At 53.5% G+C, this 15,713-nt stretch overlaps 1 protein-coding gene across 6 annotated transcripts in view; it reads left to right on the top strand.

Moving 5' to 3' along the window:
* Positions 1-4,561: 4,561 nt before the first annotated feature.
* Positions 4,562-15,713, top strand: part of RRBP1 (ribosome binding protein 1) — a 58,294-nt gene continuing 47,142 nt past the window's right edge. For 4 of the 6 annotated variants that reach the window (XM_057529171.1, XM_057529173.1, XM_057529169.1 and 1 more), the window contains exon 1: positions 4,635-4,766. The gene's annotated coding sequence lies outside the window, so the exon portion shown is untranslated. Of the gene's footprint in view, positions 4,767-15,713 lie in introns of all 6 variants that reach the window. The other 2 variants (XM_057529174.1, XM_057529175.1) reach the window with 2 other exon arrangements.

The raw sequence follows: 15,713 nt of genomic DNA, 5'->3' as shown, positions 1-15,713 counted from the left end.
CAAGCTCTGGTTTCTCCTGTTCCCATCCACGTGCAGCTCCCAGCTTCACATGCTGGGTGTGATCATCTCTGTCCTTAAGGTTTGAACCTTCTCTCATGCTCAGGTTTCCAACTGTAATAGCCACACTGGCCTCCACCCCTGAGCTTCAGACCCAATGAAACACTATCTCCCCCTGGACTTCCCCAAGACTCCTCAAATTCGACATGTCAAGACAACAGGCAACATCCTCCCCACTTCCTTTCCCCCACCTATTCATTCTCCTGCGTGTCCTGCCCCTGCAGTGACACCACCATGCTCCCTGTCATTCGGGCCAAGAACAGGGGCTCACAGGTGGCTCCTCCCTGTCTCTCACTCCCGTGGTCACGAAGCCTCACCTACTTCACCTCCTAAACACCCTCATGAAGGACCCTTACACCTCCCAACGCTGCCACTGCCCTGTTCAAGCCCTCACCACCAGAACTATTGCAAAGGCGTCCAACCCAGTGGGTCCCCAACCTAGCTGAGCATCACAGTCAGCTGAAATAGGGGCCCACGGGAGCGACCTTGGCTGTCACTGACCACAAACCCTTCCCTGAACCACCACTGCAACCCACACAGGTACAGCACACCTTCTGGGATCCGGCACCGAATGCAGTGGTTACGCTCATGGACCCTGGCGCCCACCCCCCTCCTCTGACCAGCCCTGTGACAAAGGGCAGGGTACTCAACCTCTCTGTGCCTCCGTTTTCTCATCTCTAAAGTGGAGATAATAACTGTGCCTCCTTTACTGGGTTGTTCTGAGGGTTAAATAATTTTACTTATTTGTAAGGCATCTCCAATAGTGCCTGGCACGTGATAAGACCTAAAAATGTTACGTCCTTTTTTTCACATGATATTTTTCTTCTGCTTGTCATTTATCATCCTTTTTTAGTTGTTGATAAAGTAAAACCTCTTTTCACACTGTATGATATCTTCTCTTTCTGCCTACTCTTTAAAAATAATATTTGCAAGTCAGTAATAGAAAGCAAAGCCCTGTCATGAGTTAATGGGCTGTTCTAGGTAATTATTCTTGTATGTTTAGTTTTTCCCAATAAGAATGCTTTATTTGTTTTTAATATACAACTAAAACCCAAAAAGGACATATCCTTTTTTTTTTCTTGAGTCAGGTTGATTGAAGAATAATTTGCTTACAAACCAATTCGCCCTTTTCAAGAGCGCATAATTTGATCAGTAACTGTCACTATCACCAAGGTGTGGAGCGTTTACATCACCTCTAAATAGTTCCCTCGTGACCATCAGGCTCACCTTTTGAGACTCAGCTCTTCTTACCCTCTCCTTCACCCTTCAAGCTTTGGCAAAACACCACAAATCGGCGGGCCCCTCGTGCACCATGCCACCTAGATTCCAGGCCTCCACCCGCCCTGTTCTCTCACCTTCTGGCCTGGCTAATCCCCCTTCTCTTTCAAGCTTCTGCTCTCACCCCTCTGCTCTCTGCAGTCTGAGCTCGCCTCGGCCTCTCTCTGGCCTGTTTTCATGTGACAGCCCTCACTGGCCTGTCATCCAGGGGGCGGCAGGGACCTGATTCCCAGGCTCCAGCCTGCGTCTGGCACTGAGCAGATAGGACCTGGAGGCTGCGCTGGGCGATGGGATCCCTCTCGTGCTGGGTGGCTTGATGGTTACAGGCCTGCGGCAGGGCCAGGGGCTCTGAGCCTGGGGGAAGCCCCTCGCTCCCCAACAGGCACCCCCTGTCCATCTAGTCCTGGGGGTGGTTCCCATTTCTCCCGGACACGCCTTGGGAGAGAGCAAGGCTGAGACACGCTGAGAAGGCGGAGCAGGGCCGAGGGGGGCAGTCTGCAGGCACAGCAGCGGCTGTGAGTCAGGCCGGCTAGGAGGTGGGGGGGGGATTGGGGCAGGGGCTGACCTCCTCGTGGAGGCTGGACAAGGGGCAGGGACCGAGCAAAGGCAAAGGCTCAGGCCAGGCCACTCGTCCATACTGATCCCTATGTTGTGTTGAGGCCAAACAAAACGTCAATCATGGGAGGGAGCAGACAGAGAAGGGGTTTTTTTTGTAAACACCCTTCACTCGTAGGGAGTTTGTAATCCTATGATTCGTTTAACAACATTTATGGAATGTGCATTTACGGAGCCCCTACTCTGTGCAGGCGTGGGGTCGGTAGAAGATGCTATTGTGGCCCCCAGACGCCCCAGGCACTCAGCCTTCTGCCAAAGGCTTCTTGCTGCAAACAGCTGCTTCTCTCTGCTGGAAGACTTTCTCTGACTGATGGAGCATCGGGGTGAGTTAAAGCCCCCCAGAAGTAGCCCTCCACCACGAGGACTGGGAGTCCGGCACCGCAGGTGGGACACCTCTGGGGCGGGCTCCACACGGTTCCCTAGTGCCCAGCGATGCTGAGCCTTGGCTGCCCGCAGAGGCCACTTGCTTGACATTGTGCTCTTCACCAGCCCCTTCCCATCCCACTCTCCTACCAGTGTTTCCTGTGATCATCCCTCAAATGAGTCACTTGCACCCAAACCCTCCTGGTCAGGATCTGCTTCTGGGAAAACCAGTGTGAATAAGATGAAGGAGGTCTGTGCCCACAGCAAGGCCTCCGAGGGCAGTTGGGTCTTTACTAGGTCTGAGTATCACTCTAGGCTGCTTGCCCAGCCTGTAGTGAATTCCGGGCACTCGACAGACACCAATGAATGGATGGATGGGTGTATGGATGGGTGGATGGATGGATGGATGGATGGGTGGATGGGATGGATGGGTGGGTGGGTGGATGGGTGGATGGGTGGATGGGTGGATGGATGGATGGATGGATGGGATGGATGGGTGGGTGGGTGGATGGATGGGATGGATGGGTGGGTGGGTGGATGGATGGATGGGTGTATGGATGGGTGGATGGGTGGATGGGATGGATGGGTGGGTGGGTGGATGGATGGATGGGTGGATGGGTGGATGGGTGGATGGATGGATGGTTGGATGGGATGGATAGATGGATGGGTGGATGGGATGGATGGGTGGATGGAAGAATGACTCTCCAAAACCCAGAGAGGGGAGCGATTGTCCTAAAAGAGTACATCCACGTTCAGAAAGGCTAACTGGTTTACCCACGGCCAATCAGAACTAGTTGGTAGCATATGCCACCCAGAAGCTGGGATTCTTGACTTTTACGTCAAGCTGGGGCTCACCACTGGAAAAAGACTGAGTGTGGAAAGCTAATCCAGGTTAATTCCCGCGGATTAATCATTAATATGCTAGGGAACTGCTGAGATTAAAAATATGAATGAACGGTTTAATTTCAACCCAGCCCCTCTTTATTCCCTCATGATGGCTTGTATTTCCACATCTAACAACTCGTACAGTACCAGTGACAAAGAGGGAGGGGGTATGCGAGACTGTCCAAGAAACAGCTATTAGGAACAGGATTCTGCAGCCACGGGGGTGGGGGAAGTGGTACAGGGCAGATCAGCCTGCAGCAGCCCTTTTGGCCTCCCAGAAACCTTAATTTCAAAGAAAGTGGCTTTGACTCAAGTTCAAAGAGTTAGCTTTAAGAGACACTGATATAATGGTTAAAAACCAGGCCTAAAATTATCTTAATTGAAAGACTTATTTAGTTATGAAGAGAGAGTGCTGGGTTATATGGGGGTGGTGGAGTAGGGGGTCGAGAAGGAAGTCCTGTCATGAAGCACCGTTTGCTCCGTTTTCTGGAAAGTGGGTGAGTTTATGTGGGTCAGACCCTCTCACCCTCCCCACTGTGGAGTAAAATGCCAGAAGGTCAACTGCAGTCATTGCCCTGCTGCCAGTTGAGGTTTGGACGGTGCCTCAGTTGTAACCTCCCTAAAAATGGGTGCAAATGACGTCCACCCTCCATTCCTCCTGCACCGTCTGGCCTTTCCGCCCCAGTTTACTCAAGAAAATTCATTCTTGTGCTGATTGCAATCTCTTTGAAATAGTGCCGTGCCCTCTCTGGACTGACCCCCAGCAGACCTTGTCCTCACATCTAGGGCCCAGAGGGGGCGCTGCTGCGGGGGAAGTCAGTTGGTTTTAAACGAAGCATTTCTCCCTACTGTTCGCATGTTGCGCAACCCTGCTCAGGGTGACACCCACCGCCATCTCAGCCCGGAGGGGCCAGGGGCGCAGGCGCGGCGCCGCCGGGATTCGAACCTTCGCGGCCCGCCGGGCCACAGCCTTCCCGGAATCAGCGCCGGCAAGCAGGGTCGCTGGCCCGGGGTAGGCGGGGCCGGCAGGCGCCCCCACCCCCGTTCGGCCGCGCGTTCCGGCCCCGCCCCGCCACCGCGCAGGGCCGAGAGCCGCGCCGCGCGGCTCCGCCCCTCCCCGGCCCCGCCCCCGCGGCTCCCCGCAGCTCCTCCCCTCTCCCATTGGCCGAAGCGGAGACCCGCCTCTCCGCCCAATGGCCGCCGCCGCGGCTCGGCCGCCCGCGCTCTGACTGGTCAGCGGCCAGCGGAGTGGCGGGGCACGGGCCAATGGGGAGAGGCGGCTCGATGAATGGCTGGCCCGGGTGGGGAAGGCAGGAGGCGGTGATCCTGGCGGAGGGGGCCGTTTGCCAGCTCCGAGGCAGAAAGTGCCACGACTCCACACGCGCGCACGCAGCCAGCGAGCGGCCGGAGCGGACGGCGGACGGGGCGGGTGGCGTCGGGGTCGCGGCGCCTGCAGTTGCTTGGGGGCGGCTTCTCGGCGGAGGCTCGGCCGGCTCCTCTCTCCCGGTTCCGTGGCGGCGGCGGCGGCTCCTGCCCTCTCGCTCTCCCTCCCGCGTCTCCGGCTGCAGGTAAGAAACTTGGCCGGGCCCTGCAGCGGCGGCGGCGGCGCGCGGGCCAGGCCGTCGGGGCGCCGTGGCCGGGCCGGGCGGGCCGCGCCGAGAGTGACACGTCTCCCTGGCGGCCCCTCCCCCGGCGGCGCCCCCGGCCGTCGCCGCGGCCGCGGACCCTGGGGGTCCGGGCGGGCCCCGGGGGCGTGTGCCGGGCCGAACCCCGTGCAGGGGCGTTGGCCGAGCGTGCCCGAGGTGTGGACCCCACGCCCTCGCCGTCTGCGGGACCTGCGGCGGCCCCGCGGCGAGACGTGGCCGCCCCCCCCACCTCTCTCCGTCCCTCGCAGCCGGGCCGTCGGGCCGGCCGGCGCGCTCCGAAGTTGGGCGAAGAAAGTTGGCGGCGGGGCGGGGCGGCGCACAGCTGGCGGAGGAAGGGGTTAAGCTTCGGGAAGCGGCTGGATGACGTTGCCGGGCTGGAGTCCGGGCTGGCGGGGTGGGGGCGGGCGGAAGGCGGCGGTGGCCGGCGGGGGAGGGGGCGGGATTGAATGGGGGCCCGGGCCGAGCGCGCCCATCTCGGGCTGCGGCCGGGGGCGCGGCGGGGCCGGGAGGCGCCGACGGGGCGGGCCGCGCTCAGGACCGCGGGGGCCGCCGTGCGGGGACCCGGACCGTCCGGGTCCGGACGCCCGGCGGCCGTGGTGGCAACTTCCCGGAGTGCGGGAGGCGGCTCCCTGCTCCCCCTGGCGGCGGGGCCGGGGGCGCTGTTTGCCCGGCCGGCCTCGCGGACCCGGTGCGAGGGCGTCCGGCGGGGGAACGATGAATGGGCCGGCGGTGCCAGGTCCGGCGGAAGTGGCACCTCTGGCCCGGCCGTCAAGAGCGCTGGCACCCCGCCTGGCTCCCGCCCCGGGTCCCGGGCTCCCGCCCTGGCCCCGGGCTTGGGAGGGCGGGCTGGGGTCCACGCTTCCCGGTAGCATCTGGGAAGCCTCGGGGAACCCTCCCCACACTGCAGGTCACAAACGGTAGCTCGGGTTGTGTCATGGCTGAGGGGTGGGCTTCCGAAAGCCGGCACCGTGGGCAGTCGGCCAGGCTGTTTCACGCCGGGGTCCGCTTCCGACACTCCGGGGTCCGCTTCCACGTCGGAACAGCCGGGCTGCCGGAGAGAGAACCGTGAAGACCCAGCACGTGTAGGGAGTAGTCCACAGGTGTTGACTGTTACTGTTTTTGCATGAGTTTCTAGGGTGTCCGGGCCGGGAGGGAGGTGGGGTCTGGGTTTGGCTCTGGCCCGCCCGCTGCGGACGCAGCCTTGCCACGTCCTGTCGTCTGGATCCCACCCCTGCCACGCTGCAGACCCTCTGCTCAGGGTGCTTAACCTCTCTGAACCCGGGTTTCCTTATCTGTAGCCTGGAGATAGAACCACCCACTCACTGTAGGGTCCGGCAGCCTCCCAGGTAAGTGCTGGGAAACCCTGGGACCTTGTGCCAGCAGAAGGAAGTTTGGCAGTAACTCCTGGAGTTCGGAGGTCAGCAGAGTCTAGGAAGCATTTAGAAAATGAAACTTTGCAGGCTCTTGGGAGCCTCGCGGGTCACTGTTTTGCTGGTGTGCTGGAACCTTCAGAGCGGGGGCGTCTGCGTGGCGTTTTCTGGACTTTGGGAAAGGAGGTCTCTTCAGAGCTTTGGCTGTTCCCGCGGGCCTGGGGAGCACTCTGCCTCCCCCTACGCTTTTCTCTGTGCTTGGCTGTCTTGACTTCCCCCTGATCCAACCCCAGAGAAGGCTCGGTGATCCCGCAGCGGGCTGTGGTGACGTCTCTGTTCCTTTATGAACTCTCCAAAGGTCAGGCCCACTGTGGGCTGCCAACTTGTTTCCCTTCCAGAAAGAAGCTTCCGGTTCTGAGGGCCTGGAGATGCCACTTCCCTCTCTGATGAAGCGAAGGAGGAAAGCTGGAGGCAGGAGGCGGAGCAGGGCTTGCACGTTCAGGGCTTCTGGACCCGTTGAGCTGTGGGGTGGCGGGGTGGGTGGCCAGATAAGGAGAGAAAGGTGTCTCGGGGACTGGAAACAGCCGCCAGGGAGTGGAGCCGCAGGCACTGTGCCGGATCAGAACTCTTCGCTTTCACAGTTAGGAGTCGGCCTCTGAACGTCTCTACAGAGATTAAGAAGTTAGTTTGGTACCTTGGTGCATGAATAGTTTTTGGTGATGGGAGAATTTTAAATAAATCCCAAGCCACTGAGTCACATTTGAGCAATTATGCTCTTGGCTGAAACGAGCCCTAAGTCAGTAGGCTGTAGTGATGATACAGCACCAAATTCCACGTAAGTGGCTGAATGCAAACAATTTGATTGGCATACTGGTTTATTATGTAGCAAGGATGCCTTTTTAAAATGTCAGGACCCCAGACTTTTCTTACTTGTTCTTTTATCCCAAGGAGTTGTAACGAGGAGGTGAGTGACATATAGGCAGGGAGTCAACAGTTCTTCCGAGAATCCAGATTTTTCTGTGCTAAAATCTTGTTTTGGGAGAAAAATATGGTCAGTGAGAATGATGACAGTGGAGACAGTGCTGTCCATCTGTACATCCTGGCCCGGCAATGATTAAGGCCTGGCCCGTAACACAATAATTGCGGATGAAATGAGGTAGACCAGCACACCTGTTAAATTTTCTCCAGCTATCTCATTGGACAACTGAAGCTCAGCCCAACTTGATTTTTAAGGTTTACTGTTTAGAGTCAGATTCATAGATTTGGTGTACATCTCGGCCTCACAGCAGCCCGTTTCCATAGCGTAGATGTGGTTGTTCCCATCCTGTGGATGAGAACATAGAGGCCCAGCAGGTCAGTTCCTGTTGCCCAGCTGCTGGGCGATGTGGGCATGGCCTTCTGAATGTTCACCAACACCTACAGGCCGTGTAATTCCACACTCGTTGGGACAGTAAGTACCCCAGGGAGCACCTGGAATTGGAAGATGGAAACGAAGGCGGGGAGTCAGTGTGGGGTGTGGCAGTACCAAGACAGTGCTTTCATTTCATGTCTTCGTCAAGCGTCTCCTGTGTGCCAGGCCTTTAGACACCACAAACGAACCTCGTTCGTGTCTGAAGACACTCCATCTAGAACTGTGTTGTCCAGTACGGTAGCCACACGGAGGTATTTCAACTTAATTAAAGTTAAATAAAATTAAACTAGTGGCAGTTCATGCGCTTCCACCTAATAAGATGTCACCGTTAGAAAGCAGTTGTTCCTGACTCTTGGTGTGCATTATAAACTGCATGTTAAGGGAAAGAAGGCGGGGGAGCAGGGGCGCAGCACAGACAGTGGTCATGCCCTGGAGAGCTTCTTACCTAACACCAAGGGCATCAAAGTGGTCAAATGTAACAGACACAGAAAATAGGTATTGGGCCGAAAACATATGGCTTGTAGGGAAAGTAAATATTTAATTCTAAGTGAGAGAGCCTGGGCAAGAGGGCCACTTAGCATTATAGAAAATTAACCTGGGGACTTCCTAGGAGGCTGTTTTCTTAGGCACACAAGTTCTGATGTGTCTCTTGAAACAGGCAGGCCGACTCCCACGACTGAAGGCCAGACACATGTAGCGTGTTTCCTTTAAGAGCTGTAAGTGACATGCATCTCCCACCTGCCTAGCAACGCAGGGCAACTTTAATTTATAAAGAAAGTTCTGTAATTTCTACGTTTGATTATTTTGGCAAGGCTGGAACAGCTGCCGGTCTCCTAACCTTACACAGTCCAGGGTACAGGCGTTTTCCTGTTTGGCTGGCGGCAGTTGTTTCCTGGCTATTTGCAGGGCTTTGTTATATTCCATAGAACTTTGAAAGGATGACTGGATAGTATTTGGGGAGAATTTCTGAATTCTTGGCTGTACTAGTGGCCTCATCTTAGTACACTGTGTAGAGTAACGTCAGACCAGTTAACAAAGAACCCAGAGTGATAGACAGCTACTTTCTTGTTGGTCAGACAGGAGGCCCCTAAGGTTGTGCCGGAAGTGATCAGCTATTTATAGTGATAGTGAATATCATCTGCTGGCTCCAAGTCGGAATAGAAGACCATCTTAGACCCAAAGCTTTAATTCTGTGCCCTGACCCTGGTTGAGGTGTGAGTGAACCAGGTGTGTTTCAGGCTGTCTTGAGACTGGTTCCCAGCTGGAGCCCTGTGTGGATGGAACTTGGCTGGCACGTGAGGTTTGTTCAGGCCCGGGTTGCTAAACAACTAAGCCACCTTTTAAAATTGGAGAAGTTGTTGTTGTTAACATCTAGATTTTGGGGTCCTCTTGGGGAAAGTGGGAATTTCTGGGCACACTAGTTCTGCTTTCTTGGGTGGCAGCTGTAGACTGTCGTTGTCTTCCCTGGGCAGGGGCTGTGCTCTCCTCCCAGCCTCACTCACAGTACGTGCTTGGGTGCCGGCGGTCCCCGAGGGACACTGTCTACCCCAGCGTCTGAGAGCAAGGAGGAGTTGGAGGGCGTCCGCATGTGACCTGAGCAGTCCCCAGTGTCCCCCACTGGCTGCAGCTTGGGGCAGCGGGGGGAGCACTGGTCTGGGTTCTAGTCCCCAGAGTAAGTGGTGTGACCTTGGATGTGACTGTTCTCCTCCCTTGGCTTCAGTTTCCTCCTCGTGTAATATGAAACCAGGCCAGTTGGCCCCATCTTTCAGGCCACACATCGTGGTTTATCCTTCACTCCGTGCCTTCTCACACTTGTATCCTTTACGACGGCAAACCTATCAGCTCCGTCCACTCTCACCGCATCCCCTGGTGCCAGCCTGGTGCAGACCCCTCATCCCCCGGGTTATTTCACTAGGTCTGAAGTGGTCTGCCTGCTTTTGCCCTCACCCCCTGCCTTCTGGTCTGTTCCCAGAGCAGATCGTGTCACCCTGTGTTCAGGACCCTCCTTGGCCTGAGTCTGTCCAGTGGCCTCCAAGGCCCCTCTTTTCCCTCAGGCTTCACTGCTGCCACCCCCACCCCCTGCTCTGGTCACACTGGCCTCCCTCTGTTTCCCGGGCAGGCCCTTCTGCCGCAGGGCCTTTGTACATGCTCTTGCTTTCCCTGGGGAGCTTTTGCCCAGATGGCCACGTGGCTTGCTCCCCCACCATCCTCAGGTCTGTGCATTGTGACCTCCCTGACCACCCTATTTAAAGTGACAGCCCCGGTGACCCCTGTCCCACTTCTCTGCGTGGCTTTGTTTTCATTATCACCACCTGATGTGTCACATACGTGACTGACTTTGTCATTTCTGACACTGGAGTGTAAGCTCTCCCAGTGCAGGGATGTGGCCCCCCTGTTTCCCCGAGGTGTCCCTAGTGTCTGGACAGTGGTATACAGTAGGTGCCCATCCTTGCCGAGCTAACAGATGATTTTCTAGTGCCTGTGTTCTGTGAGTACATTATCATTTAGCCTCAAGTAGCCTGGATTCCTAGAGCATCAAATATAAACACAAAAAACATATTCCAAAGCCAAGCGACTTTTGGATTCCCTCCAGCCTGGCTCCAGTTGGGAGACTGACCGTTACACTCATGGCGGTGCTGCCACACGTGGCCCATCCTGCTCCGCCAGCAGAAGCCAAGGCTCTGAAGTGACCCTTGGCAGACGGCTTGGGCGTTCGCTCTCTCCCAGGTGCCCTGCACCTGCAGGCCGGTTAGATTGGTCTCAGCGCTGCCTGTTCTCCGCTGTCCGTCACCCAGGCGGGGACCTCACCAGACCAGGCCCTTCCCAGGTGCCTGCGCTGGTTCCAGGAGGAGAATTCGCAGCGAGCATCCTTTATTTCCCGGCGGAGCTGATGAGCTAGATGGGTTTGCAGAGCAGCCGAGCGTATCGGTGACGACGCCCTCACCAGGAAACAAAACGTTATTTTTGGTTTGAACCGTGCACTGCCTCTGAAAAGAGGTGGGTTTCGTGTTTCGTGAGCAAGAGTGTTCCTTCGTGGTAGGAGGTGAAATTCTTTTCTGGTAGTTGGCATTCCATTCTCTCTTCTTTTAGTCAGACTTTGTTGGACTAAGAGGGCTGGATGAGATGAACCTCCCGCCTCCCAGATGGCGTTTCCTCGAGGACCGGGCGTGGACGCTGGGCAGGTGTGGGATACTGGAGCCAGGCGGGCTGGCTGGTCGCAGCCCCTTCCAGGCCGAGCCCACATCCCTCGTTGCCTCCTCTCTGCCTGCCTTTGCTTTTAGGCAAAGAAATGGAAAAGTAGATCATAGATTCCTGGCCCCTCCTGACAGGAGGATCTGGCCTACGCATTTCACGCAGAACCGTGAGGGACCGGGTTCTGGCCCTCAGCCCAGGCAGTATGTTCTATTGGAACTTTTCATTCAGTGGTTAAAATGTACAACTCAGCTGGAGCAAAAACTATTTCCTTTTTAATTAAGGCTCATCCTGCATAGGAATTAGATGCAGCTTTATTTCTGTTGAACACGTTTTCATTTCCTGGTGAGTTCTAGATTGTCGTAGTTGGGCAATTTCGTAGTAACTGCAGTGACTCGGGGAAGGGGTCAGTGCGCAAGAGTGAGCGGTGACGACACCGTCAACAGCGGCCTCGTTAGTGACGTGTCGTTAGGGGCGTGGACGGGGCTTTAGCCACGGCCGAGCCGGCCACTGCAGCCTGTGTTGTCGCCTCCAACCTCAGAGGGAAGCCCTGAGATTTGTTCTGAACAGTCTGGTTTCGGAAGCCGCGGGGACAGCGAGGTCTGTGGGGCTTGGAGGCGGGAGGCGGTGCCCACCGTGACCTTGGTCCCCACTTCCCCTCTCTTGGGAGCTGCGTGGTGAGCGCACGTGAGGGGCCTGGGGTTGGCAGGAGTGGACGTGCCGTGACAGACCTGCCTGGCATCAGAGATGCTCCTCCTTTGCGAGCTGTGTGGATTCATTTTCCTACCAAAGTTGGCATGTGTGTATATACATATTTTAACTCTTTACTAAAGTAAAATACAAATATAGAAAAATGCACTGTCCCGTCTACAGCTCGCGGAGCAGCGCCCCATGTGACCAGCCGGCCAAGAAACATTGTCCCCCAGCAGCTCATTTCATGCCCCTCGGGTAGCTGCCCGTGCCTGGGGGTAACCACACCCCTGACCTGTAGCTCACAGGTCCCTCCCGCCTGCGCGTGAACTTGGGGCAAGTGGACACACGGCCTGTGCTCATCGTGGCCTCCCATTCGATGTTACGTGTGAGCATGAGGTCCGTCCGTGGTCTTGGGCTATTGTAGTTCATCCCCCTGTTGTATATGCTCTGCACATCATTGTGCCGGGGCACTTGGATAGTTTCCACTTTGGGGCTTCTGTTTTGATGTACTCTAAATTACATGATACTGTGAAATACAGTCTTGCCCCTGACTTTGGCGGCCGCGTGTCCACTTTCCCGCTGGGTCTGTTCCCAGGCGTGGGGCTTCGGCCACGGGAGGCATATGCTCAGCCGTGGACAACAGTGCGGACTCCCCAGGGTGCTGGTCCTCGTTTGTACTCCCACCGGCAGCATAGGAGCTTGGAACATGACTTCAGCAAGGAACCAGGGTGAAGTTGAGTTACCACTGCTACTGATAAGAAGCACCCCCTCGTGCTGCCCTCCCCGTGTCCTGGAGATGGTTCATCAAAGATGAGCCTTTTCATAGGGCTTGCGGAAAAGGGTCAAGTTTTACTGCCGGTGAGCAGATGCTCTCCAAGCAGAAAGGCAGCCCCTCGCAGTACATGAGGGAGGGCTCAGAGAGCTTTGATCTGCGGTGAGACTCTTCATCAGACCCCCCACCTCACCCCGGTCCCAGCAAGGTAAATGTAGTGACTGTTGGAGTGTTAAGTGGATTTCTTCAAAACAAGGGAGCTGGCTGTTGGGTACCAGAGGTCATTCCACCTGAGCCTCTGCCCACCTGCCGGGACCCTGCGCAGAGCCCAGGGCCGGGAGGCAAGGGCACCGGGCAGGCTCCCCTCCTCCTGGGACAGATGTGCATCCAGGCTTGGATCTGGGAGTCACCCTACATAGCAGCCCTCCGGTCACATCGCAGGGATGACCTCTTTCCTTTTAAGAGCTTGCCTGGCTGGGGTTTGGTTTGGCCATGAGTGGCAGCAGTGCCAAATGTCAGTAGTGGGCGGCCTGTGTTCCGGTGGCAGGGTGGGCTGGTGGGCTGGAACAGTCTTCTCCCTCGGGTGGGGCAAGTGCTGCAGAACAGATGAAAACAGCACCTGCGGAAAGCACTGAATGGCTTGGAAGATCCTGAGGAAGGTAGTGAGGGGACCAGAGTCTCAGTGCAGAGAATAACCCTGGATGGTGAGCACAGTCCTGAGGGCATTCGGTGAACTGGGCAAACTGGGAGTTCTGATGGCACCTCTGGGCGCAGGGGGCAGAGACCAAGGTGGGCAGGATGATGGAAGCTGTGCCCACCGAGGACTCCTGCACCTCCAGGGTGAAGGTGAGTCAGAAGTAAGCCCGTCCCCTCCTGAGATGTTGTCCTTCATGCAGATCCCGTGACCTCAGAGGTAGGACATTTTCAAGCCGATTCTGACTTTTTGTAGAGAGTGCTCCAGGGCCAGTCCACAAGCAAGCAGGTCTTTGAAGGACTGCGCCTTTATCCTCGGCTCAGAGAATCCCCACGTGTAATTTTCAAGGCAAACAAGCATCCCTGGTTGAGAATAACCAAACAGAATGCCGCGCGTTCAGTGAATGAGGACCAGCAGGAACGTCTGTGAAAACAGAGACAGTGAGTGGTTGACACAGTGTTTAAAAGCGCTTCTTACTCTGCTTAAAGTAATAGACAAGGTGGAAAATACCTACAAAGAAAGGAAACTGTTAAGTGACCTAGCAAATTTGATAAAGGAATCAGGTGCAGTTTCTAGCCATGGGCAGCTCAACCACTATAGTTAAAAACCCAACGGATTGCAGCGCGTGATTAACTGGAAGACAGAGCAGAATGTACAGATTTCACTTTAGAACCAAATAGGGCAGTAACTTCTAAGACCAACTGAGAATCAGGGAGAAGAGGTGGTGTGCCAGAGCCCGTGTTGGATGAAATAATGACTGAGAATTGTACAGAATGGAGGAGACACCCATCCAAACAAGGGAAAACACCCACATGTAGAAAGTGTAGTGATACAGCAACCAAAGGGAAAAATTCCAGAGTGAGGGTGAAATGAAGGTAACTTTTAAGGCAAAAACCAAGACCGTTAATTAGTGACATCTTGGCTAAAGGAAATTCTCCAGTATGTTCTTGGAAGGAAAATAGTGCCAAATGGAAAGAAGAATGAAGAAGGTGGGAACATTTGGGCAACTCTAAACAAATGTGAAAGAAGAATAATAATGTTTGGGGGGGGGCGCTGGAAAAAGGGTATGGTTAATGACACCTAAGTTAGAGGGGTGTTAGAATTAGTGGAGGGAGTAAAGTTTTGTTTAACTTTGAACTTTGTGAATCTCACATATTATTGTGTTTTAAAGGTAGTCACTAAAGAATAGAAACTGTATTCTGCAATAGTAGAGGGGAAAAAAAATGGAGTGATTTAAAAACAATCCAAAAAGAGATAAGAAAGGAGACAAAAAGAACTCCAGGATGGGTGGGGAAATAACACAAAATAAGATTATAGAGTTAAACTCAACTATATCAGCATTTAAAATGTAAACTGGGGACTTCCCTCATGGCGCACAGTGGTTAAGACTCTGTGCCCCCAATGCAGGGGGCCCGGGTTCAATCCCTGGTCAGGGAACTAGATCCCACATGCATGCTGCAACTAAGAGTTCGCAAGCCGCAACTAAGGATCCCACCTGCCGCAACAAAGACCCAGTGCAACCAAATAAATTTAAAAAAAAAAATTTTTTTTTTAATTGTAAATTGACTAAATACTCCAGTTAAAACATAAAGATATCTTACTGGATTTTAAAAATCCAACTCTTGTTTACAAGAGACAGGGTGAAAATGAAAGAATATATAAAACAAAAATTGACAGAACTACAGGAAATGGTCAAATCTATAAGCATAGTAGAGAATTTTTGCATATCCTCTCAGTAATTGACAGCTAAGCAGACAAAAATCACTAAGGATTAGAACTTTGAACAAAATTAGGAATGTGATCTATGGCTCTATATAAATAAAACAAAACACTGTAGCCAGCTAATACGTATTTGACTTCAGAATTTTCAAAGATTGGCTGTATCCAGGGCCTTAAAGTCAGTCTCAACAAATGAAAGGATTGAAATTATGTAGAGCAGGTAGTCTGACCAGAGGTCAGTTAAACTAGAAATATGAATAAAAAGATAAATAGAGTATCTCCATGTATGTGTATATTAAAATAAAACACTTCTAGCATGTATTTGTAGGTCAAAAAAAAAGGAAAATAGAAAATGTTTTGAAATGAATGATGATGAAGATACTACACATCAAAACTTGTAGGATGTAGCTAAAATATTATTTATAGGGAAATTGATAACTTTAAATACATATATTAAGAAAGAAGATGAAAATTAATGAGCTAAGTAAGCATCTGTCTCTAGAAGTAACAAAGTCAAAATAAACCACTCAGAAGGAAGTGACAATGAGAAGGGATTAATGAAACAGAAAACAAGTGAATATACAGTGGAGAAGTTCATTCTTACAAAAGATGAATAATGTTGACAAATATAAAGCAATATTGGTCAAGAAGAAGGCACAAATTATATCAAGAGTGTAAAATGGGACTTCACTACAGATGTGGTGACATTAAAAAGATGAGTGGTTATCATGAACAACTTGTGCTAATAAATAAAAACAAAGCAGTGTCATAGGTGTTTATTAACCACCAGAGGAGGGGGCTCTACCACACATTGTATGTATAAGCCTTCTTTTTTCATCTCAGCATGGTGATAATTTTGCAAGTTTTAACAACATCAGTGAATTTCTGGGAACATATAACTTAACAACACTAAGCTAAGAAGAGAACCAAGAACCTGATGAAGGGACACCTACAGGAAAGCCTACAGAAAACATCGCACTGCATAGCAAGACACCCAGAAGTTTTGCTTTGACATCAG

Source organism: Balaenoptera acutorostrata, chromosome 15 (assembly GCF_949987535.1).
Source record: "Balaenoptera acutorostrata chromosome 15, mBalAcu1.1, whole genome shotgun sequence".
In the NCBI taxonomy this organism is placed as follows: Eukaryota; Metazoa; Chordata; class Mammalia; order Artiodactyla; family Balaenopteridae; genus Balaenoptera; species Balaenoptera acutorostrata.
Note: the sequence above shows the minus strand (reverse complement) of the source record. Positions and strands in the feature narration are given on the sequence as shown.